Raw genomic sequence first — 18,683 nt, 5'->3', positions numbered from 1 at the left:
GAAGGGAAGTGGCTTAAAGTTGTAACTACCATGTACTGACCACTACTGCATAACAGATATAAAACCAGCACCTCAGAGAAACGCTCATTTCGTCACCCCAAAAGCCACACTTCCCATTTTACAGATGAGGAAGTAGCTCCTGAGCCTTACAACTGAAACACACTTGCCTGTCTATAAACTTGAGCACCCTTTGAGCTCTTCGGATTGGTTTAGCCAAATGTATTTTCACCACAGTTTTTAAAGAATTTTTCAGTGGTAGCTCTATGTTCTCAAGAGAAAAAAATAAAAACAAAAATTAATCTGACCACAAAAGAAGGACCGGAATCCAAAAGTCCAGTCTCCATGAGGCTTGTCCTCTTAAGTTAATTCTTGGAAGGAAAAGCTCTCCTGAACAGTAAATGATGGTCCAGCTGAGGAAAAATGACAGTAGCTTGTATTTCAGTTTCCCTTCATTGTAGGAAAATGAAGATTTTGCACAAGTCTTTTAATTGCCAATTTGTGAATAGCATCTTCATAAGTGCTAATTCCTGTCACCTGTTAGTCAGGTTGGGTTTGGATAACCAAGTGAAGTCTCTTATGTCTCCTTCATGGAGCCCTCTCTTCTGCCCTCCACTGCCTCCCCCACCCACCCCCCACCAGCCCCTCTGTTTCTCCTCTGCGTCTGTTTATGTCTTCCTGGTTTTCAATTTCTTAATGATGCTTTAACGAGATGCCAGTTACACATGCAAATTGGAAAGAGGCGACATTGAGAGATTGCTACCTGGTGGTAAATTTATTAAAATCAAGGCAATTTTAATAACTTCTTTGCATATGCATCCGCCTCCATGACTGTAATATTAGTTTGGGATTTTTTTAACCTTCTTATTAGAACAAGTGTGTTAAAGAAATATAAGGTAAAGTCATGAGAAGGAAATTTAATTGTTTCTTAAGTGGTAATCTTGTTCCCCCAAGTAGACTATACAGGAGTAAACTTTTGGGGGGTCTTTTCCGAGTTGATCCTCCTGTTTCTTGCAACACTTGCAACCATTTGCTTCACCTTCATCACCATCCTTGCCATTATATCTTTACAGCTGCCACTTATTAACCCAAGATCTCACAACTCCAGAAGGACAGAAACAGATTCCAAATTCAAATCTAAGTGTCTAAGCCTCCTGTTCTACTCCTTCCCTTTCTTAAAATTTTCCTTTGCCTTTGTCAGCGCCACACCCTGCAGTTTTCCTTTTAGCTCATGTTTACATTTCCTCTTTCTCCTTCACAGGCTGTTTCTCCTCTTCTTTTTCTCATTCTTTCCCATTCTTCTCTCTACCTTCTTCTTTTAAAGCACTGCCATTTCTCACTATGGCTTTCCTCATTTGTTACTGTGATTCCAAACACTGTTGTGCACTGACAGGTTCTTTACACATTCAGCAACCCACCAGCCATCTCCACTGGGTGACACTGAAGAGCCTCACAAATCCCAAGCAAAGCAAAGCTCGTCAATTTCTCCCCACATCTTTTCCTAGCATGCATTTGCCACCTAAATGGCACAAATCAGAGACCTATGCCTTCCCCACTCCTGACATTTGCTACCATGAGAAGGAAGCTTAGTAGGGTAAACTTTATAAATCTTTTCATCCACCACTAACTCCTATCCTGGGATGCAAGGGGTTTATGAACCCCACACTCTTCCCTCTCTTTTCTCTTGAGACCAAGATCCCTCGAGAAACAAAGTGCTCTCATTACATCATTACTCCAAGGTGGAAAAGCCTTCCTGATTCCATAGCTCAATATTAGGAAACACACTTGTCTGAAATGCAAGCCACATTCTCCAGTCTCAGTGATAACAGTAATAAAAATAGTTTTCCTGCTTCTATATTGCTTACCTTTTGCTTTATTTCCCAATTGGTTCAAAACTTGGACAAGAAGAAGGTGCCACTTATTGAGCCCATCCAAACCTCTAACAGCCTGCAGTCACCCCAGATTTTCCCTCTCCTCCCCTCAAATGCGCCAGCAAGTTCCACTGAGCTGAATTGGGAAATGGTCTTGAGTTTCCCTTCCTCTCCACCTCAGTTGTGCATTTCTGGTCTGGCGTCTTTCTCCTGGATTATTGAGACAGCATCCCTGTAACCTCTCTACCGCTGCCTTGTCCAGCTCTGCCCCTACACTGTCTAGGTCTGCTGGCCCATTTGCTAAGATGAAGCCCCAACTCGCAAAGTGGCTTATAGAACATCAGAGGACAGCAGGGAATGTTTGGCATCTGATGGCAAGGATGGAGCTCTTTGCTTAAAATGCTCACATATGAACTCACAAGGAGCAACAACTCTATCTCTAGGAAACTGGGACAACACCCAGCCCACATTAGGCTGTCAATGAAACTTTGCTAATTGTTTCCTTTTAAAACATAATGAATTTAGAGGCTGAAGCCCTAGAGTTAAGTCTCTGGTTTGCCTAGTATTATCTTTTTTTTATATTGGAAAAGTCACTTTTCCTCTGGAAGCCTCTGTCCTCACCTGCAGAATGGGATTATATTCCTGCTCGACAAGGTCATGATGCAGACGCAGCATGTGAAAAACATTTGATAAAATAATTTTATACAATGTGAGCCTTGAGGCTCTGCCTCCACCTCTGGAGTCTTCTGAGCCAATTCACATTTGTCACTGAAGCACTAGATTCAGAAATTTCAATCTGAGCTTAAACATCAGAACACATGTTCCTAAAGAACTTAATTTATGTTTTTCAAAAAAAATCATGGTCTCTAATTTGAGTCATGGGAGACGGATAAAGAGAATCAATTTTTATATGAAAATTATCTTTGAAACTGCTGCAGCTTTGGTCTCCATCAGGAGTCTGGTATGATGCAACTCGCCTACTGTCTGCTTGATTTCATACTGCTGTGTGTATGGGGTGCATATATTTGATTTTTATAGTATGTTTTTATGTTTGCAAACAGCATTCTTTAACCTAAAATGTCTCTCAGTTTAAATGCCAGCCATTAAATACACAAAATGCCCAATCAATATTTTTCCATCCATACGCTCAATCCTTGGTTTTGTGTGAACACTGAGAGCAGTCAGAGAAAAATCAAAGTGAGGAGAATCAGATCTCAGAGCAGGGTAGCCTTAAAGAATATATTCAGTGCATCCCCCTTATTTAACAGATGAGAAACAGAGGCTCAGAGAGGGAAAGGGGTTTACCCAAGATGACACAGCTAATGAGAGAGGCAAAGCCTACGTGAAGACTTAGGACTTAGGACATGAAGACTTCTCCCTTCATCCCTATATCCCTGTCTGTGATTTTCCCTTGTTGTAAGCAAGGATATAAGTCAATCTTTACCTCATTTTAGAAAATAGAGCCAGCTTTTGATACATACAGAAAGACCACAGCACTCAACACCAATTCAGATGTGAAAACGAAGAGGTTCCAAAGCAGGCAGTCACTGCCTGCAGGGTCAGACATCCACGGGGCCACATCTTTGATTTATTTTAGAGAATGTATAGGCAAATGATATCCATATATTTGAGTATAGGGACACAACCTCATCCAAAAAAAGAAACAGAGCCCATCTTTTCTTGGTCTGAGGCTTTGGATTATTTTTACCTTTGCTTCCCATCCTTCTAATGAAGCATCGGTTTTGGAGTCAGACAGATTCGGTTCCAGAACCTCAGGCAAAGAGCCTCATGTCTCTGAGCCTCAAGACCTCAAGGTTAATAATACTTCCTCCGGAAAGGGATTGTGAAAATGTAAGAGGAACTCCTTTAGCAAACATCACAGAATAAAGACTCAATAAACATCAGCCACCCTCTATGGCTGGCTCCCCCCATTTATAAAGTTTAGAAAAGAAATTGTCTTATGCATTGCAAAGGCTGGTGCCACAAAGCAACTAACGGTGAGTGGTGAAGACAATAGCTCCCGGCAAGCACAATCCAGGCAGTGAACCACTGCACCCGCAGTAGTCTGCAAGCGCTCCCCTATCAGAATCTTGCATTTAAAAAAAAATTTTAATTCCATTTATTGGTCAACTTTTCCCACGAGAACACATCTTTAATTTAATCATGTAAATCAATGGGAAAAATCTAATTCACTTTAGAGAAATTGGCTTCAAGGCTGGCCTTATGGGATTGAATCTTTTCCTCAAAGTGTATCCGGAGCAAGTGATGTGTGTCTTTATCACACTTACAAAAGGATATAAATTCATCTCTAGCCCATTTTAGGAAGTAGAGAGTTGATTAAATAAATGGTGGTGCTAGCAATCCAAGTGATCAGTCATTTTCAAACATCTCGGACCCTAATTTTAATGCTAACTTTTAGTTTTCGACCATTGTAGATGCCATTTGGCTTCTTTAATACGTAATTTGCCTGGTTATCAATATATTAGCTCCAAACAGATATTTGATTATTGTTCCTCTTTTGATGTTTCTAATGCTCATTCTAGAGTCCACCTGACTTTGGTTTGAGGAGCTCAACCTTGACAAGGAAAGTGTCAACTCACATCCAGTTCAGTGTTTCACTTTTCTGTTGGATAAAAGTCTTGACAGAGTAGCAGCTTCTTCCCAGGGAAACCACCACCTGCCAAGCCTATGAATTTATTGGCTGGACCAGCTGAGGGGATGTATGAGAAAGGGTATAGTAACCCACACACCCTGTGCTGGTACCCAGTGGTGATGGAGGGGCAAACAAATGACTCATTCCATGCATAAACCTCTACAAGGACCCTTTGTGTGCCAGCATTCTAGCCATGAAGAAATAAGAACTACTATTCATCTTCCTTAGGCTTAAGGAACTCACCATCCACTCTGGCTGCAGCAAACCACATAAACAGATGCGTATAACCCAGAACTATTCCTGCTCTGATTGTGGCAGCAAAGCACCCTTGACCCACATTTGGAAAGAGGGCAAGCTTTTTGGAGGAGGTGGGCTTCAAAGGGGGCTAACCAGCCAGAGGAGAGGAAAAGTCTTTATTTATTAGTTAAATGCAACATCCATTGATTATCTGCATCATCTTTTCTACAGTTGACCCCAAGGAATACAAGGACAGCAAAACAGATATTTCCACTGTGGTGCCAGTTTGAGGTCCCATTAGGAGAATGAACCCACCCCAAGCATGATAGAAACAGAAGCTTAACATGCAAACCAGGACTCACACACGTGTAGAAAAATGTAGGGAAATGGAGGTATGAAGGTAAGGCACTGGAGGATCAGAGAAACAACTGCTAAAGATTTCAACCACAAATTCTGGAACAGGTGGAGAAGGCAGCATTCATGGTATCCTCTACGTTCAGTTACCAAACAAAGACCCCACAGTGCACACTCCAGGAGAGATGCCTGGAGCTACCACCTCTCACCACCGTGAGGACGATGGCTCCTACTTTCTTCATCATCTAAAGCTCCTGCAAGTTTCTCTCCTGGCCAACTCTAACCCAGAACCTTTGAGAAAAGGATTCTTCAAAACCAAGTCCCCTGACACAGACTGGAAAGCCCACAGAAGTGGGACTCATGCTGAGCTGACAACAGACAGTCCCACACACTACCCTCAGGGAGTTTGAGTCTATGGGGAAGGTGGCACTAATCAGCGATAGCCACATATACCCAGGCTGTGAAGAACACATAGTGGGGGTCCTGAGTCACTCTGGGGGTGCAAGAGAAGACTTCCACTGGCCCCTCACAAGTGAGCTGCACTCTCTTGATTGTTAGCTAGGGAGATACTGTAAGGAGGTTCTGAACATGATTTCTCTCTTACACTCATCCTCCTACCCAGGTGGCCCTTATTCCTTTTACCATGGTTCAAGAAAAGATCTGCTCATGTCTCTCTAACAGCACAAGGAAAGGTTTATGGCTCTGGGGACAAAGGGTGAACACAGCTTAAAGAAATATTCTGACCTCTAGAGTCATAAATAAAAGCTCTGAGCCAAGTCTGTAAGGTGGCCTCAGCCAGGGAGGACTTTGTCTTTAGGTGGCACACCTGAGCTACAGCACAAAGGGGCTCCATGCTGACCCGGCCTGGGGACCCACCTGCACTCCCCCCAGTGCAGCAGCAAATGGATGAAAAATTGTATCATTAAACTCTTTGATGTTCTCCTGTCTAATTGAACCTGTGAAATTTCCTAAGGTTCTCCAGCCTCCCAAAATTCAATTTTCCATGTAATGCATGGTGACATGTCAATAAATCATGCTGTAAAATAAATGCGTGGATTCTTTTGTGCAGGAGCGAGTGAGGAATAAACCTTTCGTAATTGATAAATAATGTCATTGGAATCAATAGCTGGCAAAGGAGTTGGAGGAGTAAGCCTGAATCATGTATGAGCACTCCGGGGTGATCAATGCCTTTGAAACAGCCAGGAGCTCAGGAGCCAAGTGTATAAATTACTGCCTTAATATTACAGCAGGGCCCAAAGTTTAAAAGATGGGTGCACGGCTAAGTGCTGGTGCAAAGGGAAGTGGGTCTAGGGTGTGGGTGGGACGAGTGCACTGTCAGGCACTCCGGAGGGCTGTGGAGTCCCCACAGAAAGGCAGCAATGGAAAATAAGGGGCAGATTGTACCATCTTGGACTTGGGATGGAGACAGCATGATTCTAGTCCTGGCCATTCCCCCACTGGCAGCCCACGTTGACAGGAAAAGAAGCGATCTGCTAGGAGAGACACAGATGCTGTTAGGAAAATAGGCTTGCCACTTCCGGGGCCTTGGCCTCGAGGGCTGGCACTGACATAGAAGATGAAGGACAGCCCTGGGTGCCAACGATGGTCCACATCTGAACGAAGGGAAGTGTGCTGGGTAGTGGTGAGGGGCACAGCTTCAGGGTCAAGCTGCTCAGCCCTGCCACCAGCTATGCGACTCTAAGCGAGTTACTCACTTCTCTGTGCTCGATCTTCTTTCGCAAAATGGGAGATCACACTGACAATCTCAATGACTGGTAAGAGTGAAATGGAATCGTGTTTGCAGATACCTCAGCTCAGTGCCCATCCCTTCAAAACACTAAGCAAGTTTGAGTTATAAGGGCATTACTGATGGTACATTGTTTCAGCACAATATTGGGTGCTTTGCTTGTATTCTTTTATTTAATCTTCACAACAACTCATGAGGTAGTTACTATTATTATCCCCATTTCATAGATGAGAAAATGAGGTTCAGAGAAGGTCAAGGCCTTGCACAAAACACACGGCTCTAACTGGTGCAGCCAGGATTTGAACATGCAGTTGTCCGTGTCCAAGGCTGTTTCTTGGCCATGAGATTGTACTGTAGCGCCACTCGTGGCTTGGAGCTACCCCAGCTTTGTGAGGGGCTTTGCTTGATGGATACTGCCCACAGTAGGCTTCAGGAACATCCCATCTGGCTCACAGGCAGCTCTGACAGAGAGGAGACAGTGGACAACTCAGAGTTGGGCAGGTGGATTCCAAACCCAGTTCCACTACAAGTGACTTTAAGGTCATCACTGCTGCTCCCTGAACCACTGTAGCTGCCCCATTGGGAATATTGGAAAGAGGATTCTCACCATTCAGGGTCATGGTGCAAAGGTCAGTGCAGGACCTGGTGGCAAGGCCATTAGTCATTAGCTTTGAAAGAGAACCCAGGCAGAATCTTGCCTTGATCATCCCTGGATGTGTGTTCTTAGGCCAGTCTGTTTCCTCAGCCCAAAATCTGAATCAGAACGCCAGCCTCCAAGGACTAAACTGAGAATTAGATAAGATGCCCAATGCAGATCTTCTTCCTGGCCAGTGTCTTCAACCAGATGGACCCTCAGAAAATATTAAGTCTCTCGCATCCCCTTTTCCTTCTAGAGAAATTCAGAAGGAATCCCAGCAGAGCTGCTGCACAACTCTAGGGGAAGCTACTAGCATCTACTCTTGCACAACAGGGCGCAGCACTCAGAAGATATCTGAAACAAACACTGAGCAAACCTACACATTCATCTTAAAGTCACATCCTGCAAAAAGCCCTTCCCTGGCCCCGAACCATGAGCTCTGGTGGCTTCTGTAGCCCCCAGTATAGCATCTCCTGGTGCCTGGCCTGACGCTTACTTAATGGAATGGAATGGATCAGATGAACATGAAGTAGTACATTGGTGAAGGACAGATTCTGAAACTTCTGCCTCAAAAGCTTAGGAGCAGTGAGCTATCCTGACAACCCCTGAAGAGGAAAAGGTTTTCTTCTGTCTGGGCTGGGAAAAACTGAGTATAGCATCCTGTATCCAAGAGGCCAGGCAGATACAGATCTACCACTGAGCAAAAATTCTTTCTTATTTGTTGAGATGTTAGGAAAGAGGATAGCTGCTCTGGGAAGCATAGGAGAGAGCTTCTCTGTCTCTGTATATAGCCCACCTTCTGCATTTAACACAATAGTCTTGAATATCCCAGGCACCCAATAAATGTCTGAGAAGCCAATCTGGACAGGTGGAAGAAATGGATTTCAGTTCAATAGCAGAATGACTTTCCTAGCCTTTTGTGACAAAATGAACTTATGTGTTTGTTCACTCATTTGGCAAACATTTGTTTAGGACTTGATGTCCCAGGCTGAGCTAATAGGGCAGAGGAATGAAAAAAACAAAGTTGTTGACTTTGAAGTCAAGAGGTGCATCGAATACAAGAAGTTGTAAATAGAGCACCATATCACAGGTAAAGTACTAGAAGTGTGTAAGGGAAGATGACTGGACCAGAGGATTGCTGTCAGATTGCTTGGTTGCAACAATTTGCATACATTCATGTATTCATTTCTCTGCCACATCAACCAGGTTCGAGGGAGCGGGACACCCCCCTGGTCTCAAGGACCTCCTGTCTCATGAGAGCTCATCAAGAAAGCGTTTATGTTTTAGTCCTTGGGTTTATGCAAAACACCACCTGTGCCAGACTCTGGGTCACCTACCCATCATCACCTCTGGCAACTGGACAACACCTGCTCCAACCTCAGTTCATTTCTCTGCAAGTCCAAGACACCCATCATAGTCCCTGGAGCTGAGTAGCTGCCTCTCTTTGTGCTTACTCAATCTCAGGGTGTGCTTCTCACTGTTCTATGTCTCTCCTCATTTTGGATCAGATTGCAAACAACGTAACAGAGGCTTAGGGAAGGTAGGCTTTATGCTTCTCCTGCATAAGGCAAGCCCAGAGGGAAGCTGTCCACGCGAGATGTTGAGTCCCCAACCCCTCAGATGCACTCTCTTCCCAGGCCACCACTCTGCCTTTCCCAGAGTGTGGTCTTCACCTTCAGAGTTTCTGAGAAGAACCAGCTGGGCATTCACCAAAACTGTCCATTGTTTCCCTGAATGCACAGCTGAACTTCATTTGCCAGACTCCTGTGTAGCTAGGTACAGCCAGCTGCCTAGGTTCCAGGCAACAGCATGTGGACAGAATGTGCCCACTAGGCCTGACCTACCCAATACCCTGCAACAGACCTCCCTTCACTTTCTCTGTCTGCTTGTCGAACTGGAAGGATTCCAAGAGCTGGCTGAAGGAAGTCACACAATGGTGGAGCCTGCGGTGCTGAGTTGCCACCAGGCCAGCAGTGCTCATGACAGACTATATGAAGAATAAGCTTCATTGTGCTGATCTGCTTGTAGCCATGGCTTTCTGAGATGGACGTGGAGCTGCACCTCTCAGATCCCCTCAGAGAGGGACATATTGCTGGGATCACTGGGAATCTTGTTTGCACACCATCATCAACCATCTACTCAAGGACTGCTCAGCCTCGGAGGGCCCCCTTGCCCAAGGCAAGCACTGTCCTGGAGCAACTCACAACTCTGTACTGACACAGAAGTAAAGAGCAATATAGAGGCCCATCCACAACTGTATTACAACTGATGCCTTTCATTGTCCAATCCTATTTCCTTCCTCTCCCTTACTCAGGTGTAGATCCCCACTGCACCCCTAACAAACCTCTTACACACTAAACTTGGGAGTGTCTGCCTCCTACAGAACCTGATTGATGCTGTGGCTCCAGCCTTCACATCCACATTTTAATCAACAGATTGGAGAAATGGGTGAAGAAAGCATCACCAGTTTAAGCAGATTCTCCAGAAGTCTTATTAGCCATAGTGAAGCCATATTAGCTACATGCAACCACAAAGAAGGTTAGGGAATGTGTATTTATTCTGGGCAGTCATATGCCCCACTATAGCCACTCAAAAAGAATGAAAGAATAGATATGGGAGAAGAAAATACAAGCACCATCATATAGTCCAGCCAATACTAACAAAGACTTGCATCATTTTTAGGACTCACACTCCCTTAATCCTCCTGAAAACGATTCCCTCACTTCAAGCACACTTCATCATTCTTGGTACTTTTTGAAGCAGTTGTGGGAGTCTTTCTCTCCTGAGAGTCACTATGAGGGTCATTATGGTGAATGCTTCTGTGGAATGCCATCCATAGGAAAGGCGCCTCCTACAAACATTTCAGCCTGTCCTCACTCACCTCACTCTTGGATCTGATACTGTACAACTCTGACTCTTCCTCAAAGTCAACAGGACCATGAAAGGTACATCTTATGAATCAGTTCAGAACATTGAGGCAGCCACAACAGCATAACTAAAGACATACACAGAAAAGGACTTTTAGAACTGCTTCAGGAAGTGGCAAGAATGATGGGATAAGCGTGTTCAAAACAAGGGGGAGTTTGGAGGGGGATTTGTGGCAATGAATCTTTCACCGTAATACATTTTTTAATTTAAAACTTCACCATATTTTTCTATCACACTGTGTATGTCCAACACCTGAGTAGAGTTTCCAATCAACAGCATCATTTTTGTTTTGCATTCCCCTCCTGGGTTAATTTCCCTATTTGCTCTTCCTGCCCATTTTGAAGGATGATTGCTTTTCTGGGCAAAGAGCCCATTTGGGGGGTATAATTTTAAGCTCTTGTACCATCCTGAACATTTTCAGATATGGGCAATATATAAATATATGTAGCAAATATATTTACTTATATACACCCACCTGCCTTGATATACATGGGACTTAAGAGGGCCATAAAATGGACACACATCTATAGGACCAATGGTGTGGCCGCCCATACTACCTGGCAGTTGTCATAAAAACACCAATAAGAGGCAGCAGGAGTGTGTTTGACTGGGAGAATGATTCTTGTTTCCTTTTCATTATTCTTAATAAAAGGAGATGGTGCCGAAAAATTGTGTTTCCTGGGTTATTTTCCCCAAGAGATCTTTTATAAAACATGGAATACATAACAGACCATGTTGCAGGCAAATGCCTCATTAAGGGAATATATTTAGAAAGAAATAGTAACCAAACCGAACAGTTATTTTCTGTATTTTCTCCCCCCTGTAAAATGGAGAAATTGGATATGATATGGATTTAGTAACAGCCCTCAGATAATATTGTGAGAACATGTCGCTTGTGCCCTGAGATGGAGGTGGATTTAAATCCTGTACAAAGGCAGCACGGCTAGCAGGCATCACACAAGCCCCAGGAAATGGATTCTGTCTTCCAAAGGGGCTTCTCCCTTGTAAGGGCTTGACTCCACCGGGTGGCCGTGCGCTTCCTTGTCTCTCTCCTTTTCTCTCTGCAGAGTCCTTTTCTCTCTTCTAGATGCTCCCCCGTTGTCAGTATGTGACCCAGCAGTGCTAACTCCCTCCCGACTTGTCACTCATTCTCCAAATCTCAAAGTCCCTGTAGCCAAGAGCTCTCTGGACATCTTCACATGAATGCCACCATAGCCTTTTAAAGTCAGCATGTCCCACACCAAGATTATCTTCTCCTCCAGGATTCCCATTCTGGTGGATAAATGACATCACTCCTCTCCCAGTTACACAGATGGGGAAAAAAGCCTGAAATCTCACCCAACCATGGCCATGTTCTGGTGACTCCAGCCCCAAAAGTATTAAACACATCCCTTTTACTCCACCTCCTGTGCCACCACCCTGATCCAGGTCCCATTGACTCTGTCCAGGGTCACCTCCCCAGCTTCCTCTCTGGGCTGCTATCCCAGGGCAACCTTCAAGAGCTCTTTCCAGAACTCTGCTGCAGACCCTGCAGGGTCTTCAAGATCCAGCTTCTTGGCTCCCTAGGATCACAGCACCTTTGCCTCTCCATGGGCATCTCATGAGCCTGACCTATTTGCTCCTCCTCCAGTCATCAGCACTGTTGCAAGCTCCCAAATACCCCACCCTCTTCCTCTCCCTCAGCCTTTGCAAATACCACTCTTCTGCTTTTCCTGCTCACCACTGTCAGCTCCTTTCCTCTACTGGCTTCAGCTAACACTCACTTATTCTCCAGGCTGAGCTGAGATCCACCGCCACCTACCAGAAGCCTTCTAGGTTCTTCTACACTCCCAGACCACCCGATGGTGACAATTCCTACTTCTGAATGTCCTTTTCTAATGCTCTTCTTTCTAATGTGTCTTCCATTAGGCAGGGAGCCCCTCCAGGCCAGAGGCTGTGTGTGCTGGGTTAAAGAGTTCATTGTTAAATGGTGGGAGGTTAGGTAATTAATCAACCACTGGAAGCAGTGATAACCTGCAAACACAAGGCCAAGGTCAGCCTTCTGTGTCTCTAGGAATGTGAAAGCAGTGTAAATGGACAACCCATAGAGAAGAAGAGGATAGCTATAATGACCCTCGAAGTTCTTTTCCAGACCAAGGCTCTGGGCTTCTGTTTTTCACAAACAAAAAGTAATTTGGAGCTTCCCAACCATAGCAGAGAAGAGGGCTAAAAGCATTTCAGATGCTTGGGGTAGAAGTAAAACCATAGTCTTTGAAGTCTAATCAATCTGAGTTTAAAATCTGCTAGTGATTTTAGCCTTTCTTCTCTGATCCTCACCTGGAAGGTGAACATGAGGGGTCGTTGTGAAAACTAAGGATTCAAAACACAGGAACTGATCAATGCTGTAAATGATTAGTGTTATATTATTATTGTTTCCAGAATATATGTGATTGCTTTCAATCAGAGAACTATCTGGTATATATGAGCAACTATAATTAGTTGAGTGGTATTATGCCCATTTTACAGATGAAGAAACTGGGGTTCAGAAAAGTGAAGAGACTTGTCTAGGATCACAGTTAGAAAATGTCTGAGCTGAGATTCAAATCCAAGGTAAGTAATCAGCCACTAGAACCATTGACAGCCTACAAAGACAAGATCAAGGACAGCCCTCCGTGAGCACTTAACCACCCTGGGGTCCAGTTGCCTCCGCCTTGTCATTTGGCTGGAAAGAAAGGCCTTGGACAAAAGACAGATACTTAGGTATTAGGGAATGGGAGTTTGTATGTTTGTCCGTTTGCTTGTTTGTTTGTTTGTCTTTTGATACAGGGTCTCAGTAAGTTACTAAGTTGCCCAGGCTGGGCTCAAATTTACACTCCTCCTGCTTCAGCCTCCCAGAGTGCACTCGAGGCCCCCCTGACACTTTCATTTTCCTGATGGCAAAACTCAGGCCTGGAGACTCATGGCTGGTCCAATCTGCTGACTGTTGGAAACTGAGGTGGGGTCTGTCCCAGAGACCCTTTAATTTAGCTCTACCAGACCAGACTGCCCTTCCACCCAGCCACCCCCAGCCATCCTACATGAAGCAGATTTAATAACCATGAACAGGAGACATTTATCTCTGAAATGACTGTTGTGGTATAGCATAGGAAAATCGATGCATTCATTAGCAGGCACTGGGAGGAAGAGGCAGGATGCAGGAGGGGGGCTGGTCACAGCTCAGGGGACGGAGTCAGAGGAGCTGAGGTGGGGAAAGAGACATCATGGGGATGACTCACTGTCCCCCACTCTGCTGAGACATGGGAGGGGCCTCCTGCCCTCTTCCCTACCCAGCTTTGATCCCAAAGTATTGACTGTGACAATGTTGAAATTATACCTGAAAAAACAAGTTAGCTTTAATGCCAGTCCCTAGAGAAAACGAAGGGAGGTGATGATTAGAGAAATATTGATGGCCCTGAAAATCACACAGGCTGTTGGAAAGGAAAACTCAGCTCTGAAACACGAAACTTGCAGAGAGCTCTGAGATCACTCAGCCAGGAACCTGGCTGGAAATGGGAAAACTGAACCCAGGGATGGAAGAAAATTGTCTGAGGCCAGACAGCTAATTAAGGACAAAACCAAGATTAGAATCCAGGTCTCTGGGAGCTTCCTGAAGGCAGAGATCACATCCTGGAAATCTATATCCCTAGTACCAAACATGGAGGCCACTAGGGTCCAGCTTTGGCCAAATGAAGGGGACATGGGGTTCTGAGGAGAATCCAGCACATTCGGGAAATGTTAGCAGAATCCATGAATGAACTTTTGCTCCAAAGATCAAAGACCTGTAAAGAACTCTTTACAGAATCTCTCATCTCTCAGAATCACCCCCACCAGTGATTATTAAGAAATGCCTCAAATGTATTTTGCCTTTTCTTTCACATTTTAAGCACACATATGCACACACACAAAAAAAATCCAAGGGAAAATCATCACCTCCGTTGATCTCATCTCTTTAGTGAGTATATGTTTCAGAGTTGAAAGCCAGGAGACCTCATTTCTCATCATCTTAGGCCGACCACCTTGAAACATCCTCCCAGAAGCAACATATTTTTTCACAAATTGGATCCTAGGGCTTGTAATGAGATCAGTTTTGCGCCAGATCCTAGGGACCAAGCCGTGGGCCCAACTGATAGGGGGCTGCTGTTTCAGAGCTTGCATTGCAGGGAAGGGACAGACAATAAATAAATGGATAGGTTTATTCTGCCACAATGCCCAGTAGAGTTAATGTCAAGCAAAGTTCAGGGCTCCAGAGAAACACCAGGAGGTTCTAATTGCAGTCAGACTTCTTTCATCTTTAGCACAGAGTAGATCCTTAGGAAATATGTAGTTGTTGAATTAATCAATCAGTACAAATAACATTAGAGAGTCCTGCTACTGTAATAACAACCAGAAAACTTACACTAGCCATAAACTAACCTTTCCCTAGTTTAATGAGTTTATTTCCCTTACTTTGACCCTTTTAGAGGAGAGGTGCACATGATAAAGAAATAAGGTCACAATAATTTTCTAACCCATCTTTTAAACCCTATATGTGAAGGCGTGTCTCCTATACCTTCTCCGTCTCCATCCCCAAGTGACAGTAGTTTCTTACTGATTGATGAACCTGTAGGCTCTTCAAGGTCAAAGGGCAAGGGTCAAATCAGCTGGGTCTAAAATATTCAAGAAAATGGAGAGGAGGAAGGGGTGAATGAGAACCAGGCTAGAATGGGCCTCACAGGCTAAAGTGATGCTGGGTAGGAAAATAAAATGTGAAGTGGAGTGAAAAAATTAGATTTTTGCTTTGCGACTTTCTGGCTATTAGCCTTACAGGGATCATTTCACTCCTCGGAATCTAACTTTCTATGTGCTCAAAATGATGCCAGTGATAAGACCAACCTCAAAAAGTGGTTGTCAGCAAAGTGTAACAACAATGTATCTGTCACTGAGAGCTAATAAACATCACAGATTAGAAAAAGACCAGAGCTGGGAAACTCTTAGGAAACAAGTCTCATCCTCTTCCCTTCTTCATTTTCCAGAAGTGAACCTAAGGCCCGGGGCATGCAGGAGGCTGTAGCTCTCCACTCGTGCCACGCTCAAGCTCTTCCTCTGCCCCTTGTTCAATTGCCTTAATTCTACAAAATCCACACATCCCTACATCTGCTTGCCTTCAGACAATATCCAAAAGAGCTTTGTTTCAGCAAGAAAGCAAAACCAACAATATTTAAATAAAGTTTTGGCAAACTAAATAATAGTAATCTCCCTGAATTTTATTCACACCACCTCATAATAAGTTTCCTTTTCAGGCACTGAGCGTCTATGCTGGACTCTGACACATAGGCAGATATAGTGTTGCAGACTTGGTACTCTGCATTTTACAAGTTGTATTCTATCATAAATGCATGCTGGGTTGCTGCAGCCTTCAAAATTATCATTTCAATGGTGCTGTATACCCCTTCGTGTTGATGTACCATAATTTACAAAACTGTCCACTGGTTGTTGGACACATTTAGCTTCCATTCAGTGTTTATTATGGGTAACACTATAATGATTGTTCATTATATGTGCATCTTTATAGCCCATAGCTCTTGGCATCTAATGAATTATAACCCTAGAATAAAAGAAAAATTCCTGGAAGTCAATATTTGGAGCCAAAGAACAAAAGCATCATTAGAATACTTATCTATTCTTGTGGATTTTTTTTTCCAGAAGGATTATCCCAACCAATGCCACACCAATGCAGTCCACAGAAAGCATGTTATCTTGTGTGTTTTCCCTTTATTTTCCTTGATTCTTTTGCTGTCTATAATAGAAACACTCGCTCAGCATAGAAAGTCAGACAAGAAAAAAGATAAACTAAAAATCATCATAACTCCTCCAGCCAAAAAACATTAGTGTAAAAATATATTTCTCTGATCTTTTTCTATGAGTATGAGAAACTTTTCCAAAACGCACATCACGTTTTTATATTCAGTTCTATTTTGTTTTCTTCTCTTTTACTTTCACTTATTTCCTCAAGTCATTGGAAACCTTTAACAAATCATGAGCTTTAATAAATATGCACAATCCCATCATATAAATACCTTTCTTAAAGATTCTCTGATATTGGATTATCGTCCTATATAATAGACAAAGTTGTCATGATACCCTTCTGTATAAATCTGTATTGTAATCTGCTTATTTACATAGCGCAAGAAACTCGAGGTTAAAAAAAAACTGGATCAATGGATATAGTATTTTAGAAATCACTCTGAAACATCAGAGGAAACTACAACGTATCCATCTGTGTCCTAACAAAGGAGGCTGGGATCCTGGGGCCGCAGCAGTGCTGATCTCCTTTGTCAGCTTGGGGACTGGGAGCCAGGCATTTAACCTCCATGTCTGTTCAACGAGAGGATACCTTTTGTCATCTGTCACAAGGACTGCAGAACCTCCAAACCTCTTCCCATGGGGAAAATCCAAGTTAAGAAAGAGATGAAACCCCTCTTCTCACTCAGGGAGCCAAAGAATCCAAACCCTCTCTACCTGACCCCAAATGCACTCAGAAGCAGGAGCCGCCCTGAGCCCTGAACAGAACCAGACCCAGAACCCTGCAGGACACTGGGTCAGCTAGGGAGCATGAGCAATGACTTCGGCAGAGGTGAGAGGTCTGAGGCCTGGCAGACAGCGCTCAAGGACAGCAGCATCCTGTGAGGAGGCAGCAAGGGGCCAGCGATGGCCTGATCTTCGCTCTAGCTGCTTCCCTGGGCTCTTGGCCTCTCTTTCTTCAAGCTTCAGAGCAATTGTGCGAGCTTCCTAATACCCTTCCAGTAAATTCCTTTTCCTGCTCAACTCCATCACAGTGCATTCCTAGTACTGCCACCAAAAACCACCTAGGTTAAAGGAGATAAGCCAGGCACAGAAAAACAACTAGGCCAGGATCTCATCTGAAGAAGTGGAAGTCACAGAAGCAGAGGGTAGAGAGATGATAGTTGCCAGGGACTGGGTAAGACAATGGATGGGGACCTGTTAGCTAAAGGACGCAAAATTTCAGTTATTTAGGAGAAATAAGCTGGAGAGATCTGTTATACAATATGGCAACTGTAATTAATAACAATGTATTGTATTCTTGACAATTGCTAGGAGAATGCTCTTAAAACAAAAAACAAGTATGTGACATAATGCATGTGTTAATTCATTTGATATAATCATTTTACAGTGGGTACATATTTTAAAACATTATGTTGTGCACAATAAATAGATTCAATTTTTATTTGTCAAGTAACTTATTTTTAAAAAGAACCAGCCAGAAGCCAATGTACACAGAGCCATGGGGACTCAAGACAACGTGAGTAGATATTCCAGAACAACGCCCAGCCTGGAGGAGATGAGAGGTAAGTAGTGGCTGTTAAAATGATTACAGCACGGGGCACGCCCACGGCACCGTGAGGTCGCAGAGGCTTCTTGCAGCCCATCCCCATCTACCCTCTCTAAACTGGGACCGGCCAGGAGAGACAAGCACCATGAAGCTCCGCAGCCCACCCGGGCCACGCCCACGGCACAGTGAGGTCCGCTTAGCCACGCGGGGGCCTCCAATGCCCAGTCCTTCTCCTGCGCCCCCCCCCCCCCGCCCCGTGCGCCTCCTACATTCCGGCTTTTCTGCTACCTGGTCCCACACTACAGAGGCAAAGGAGACTATAAAGACCCTTGTCCTGAGCGCCACAAGATAGAGCAGAAGTTAGTAACAGAAAGAGGGCTTCTCAGGCTCCTCGATGAAAACTGAAGCTCAGCAGAAAAGTAAAGAGAATCTCTACAATAAAGGCACATCAGACCACTGTACTTGGTCTGCTACTGGCTTGCTGAGATTCATTGACTCGTATATGCACAGGGATTCCTACGTTGCCTACGGTGACAGCAGAGACATACCCTGAAGGAGGCCCATAATTTCTATTGCTATTTGCAAAAAAGAAAAAAAATTTTTTTTCTCTTATTTTTAATTCTTAATTTTTACTTTTTTTGTATTCTTCAAAGTTTTGCTTTTCTTTCTTTTCTTTCTTTTATCTTTTCTTTCTCTTTCTCTCACTCATGCTCTCGCTGTCCCACATTGCTCCTCATCTCCCCATTTGTTCCTTTCTGGACTGAATTCGGATTTCTCCCTTGGTTTTTTCTTCTCTTTTTCCGTCTCTTGATTATCATTATCATTAGGTTTAAAGGAAAGTAAATTCATCATCTAGCCTCCCTATTGCTGCTAGATGATTCTATTCACATAATTGTTCTTTCACTCTGCCT

The sequence above is a fragment of the Heterocephalus glaber genome, unplaced genomic scaffold (genome assembly GCF_053883595.1).
Source record: "Heterocephalus glaber isolate CG9 unplaced genomic scaffold, H.glaber_assembly_v1.0 deba00001479, whole genome shotgun sequence".
Taxonomy (NCBI): Eukaryota; Metazoa; Chordata; class Mammalia; order Rodentia; family Bathyergidae; genus Heterocephalus; species Heterocephalus glaber.
Note: the sequence above shows the minus strand (reverse complement) of the source record.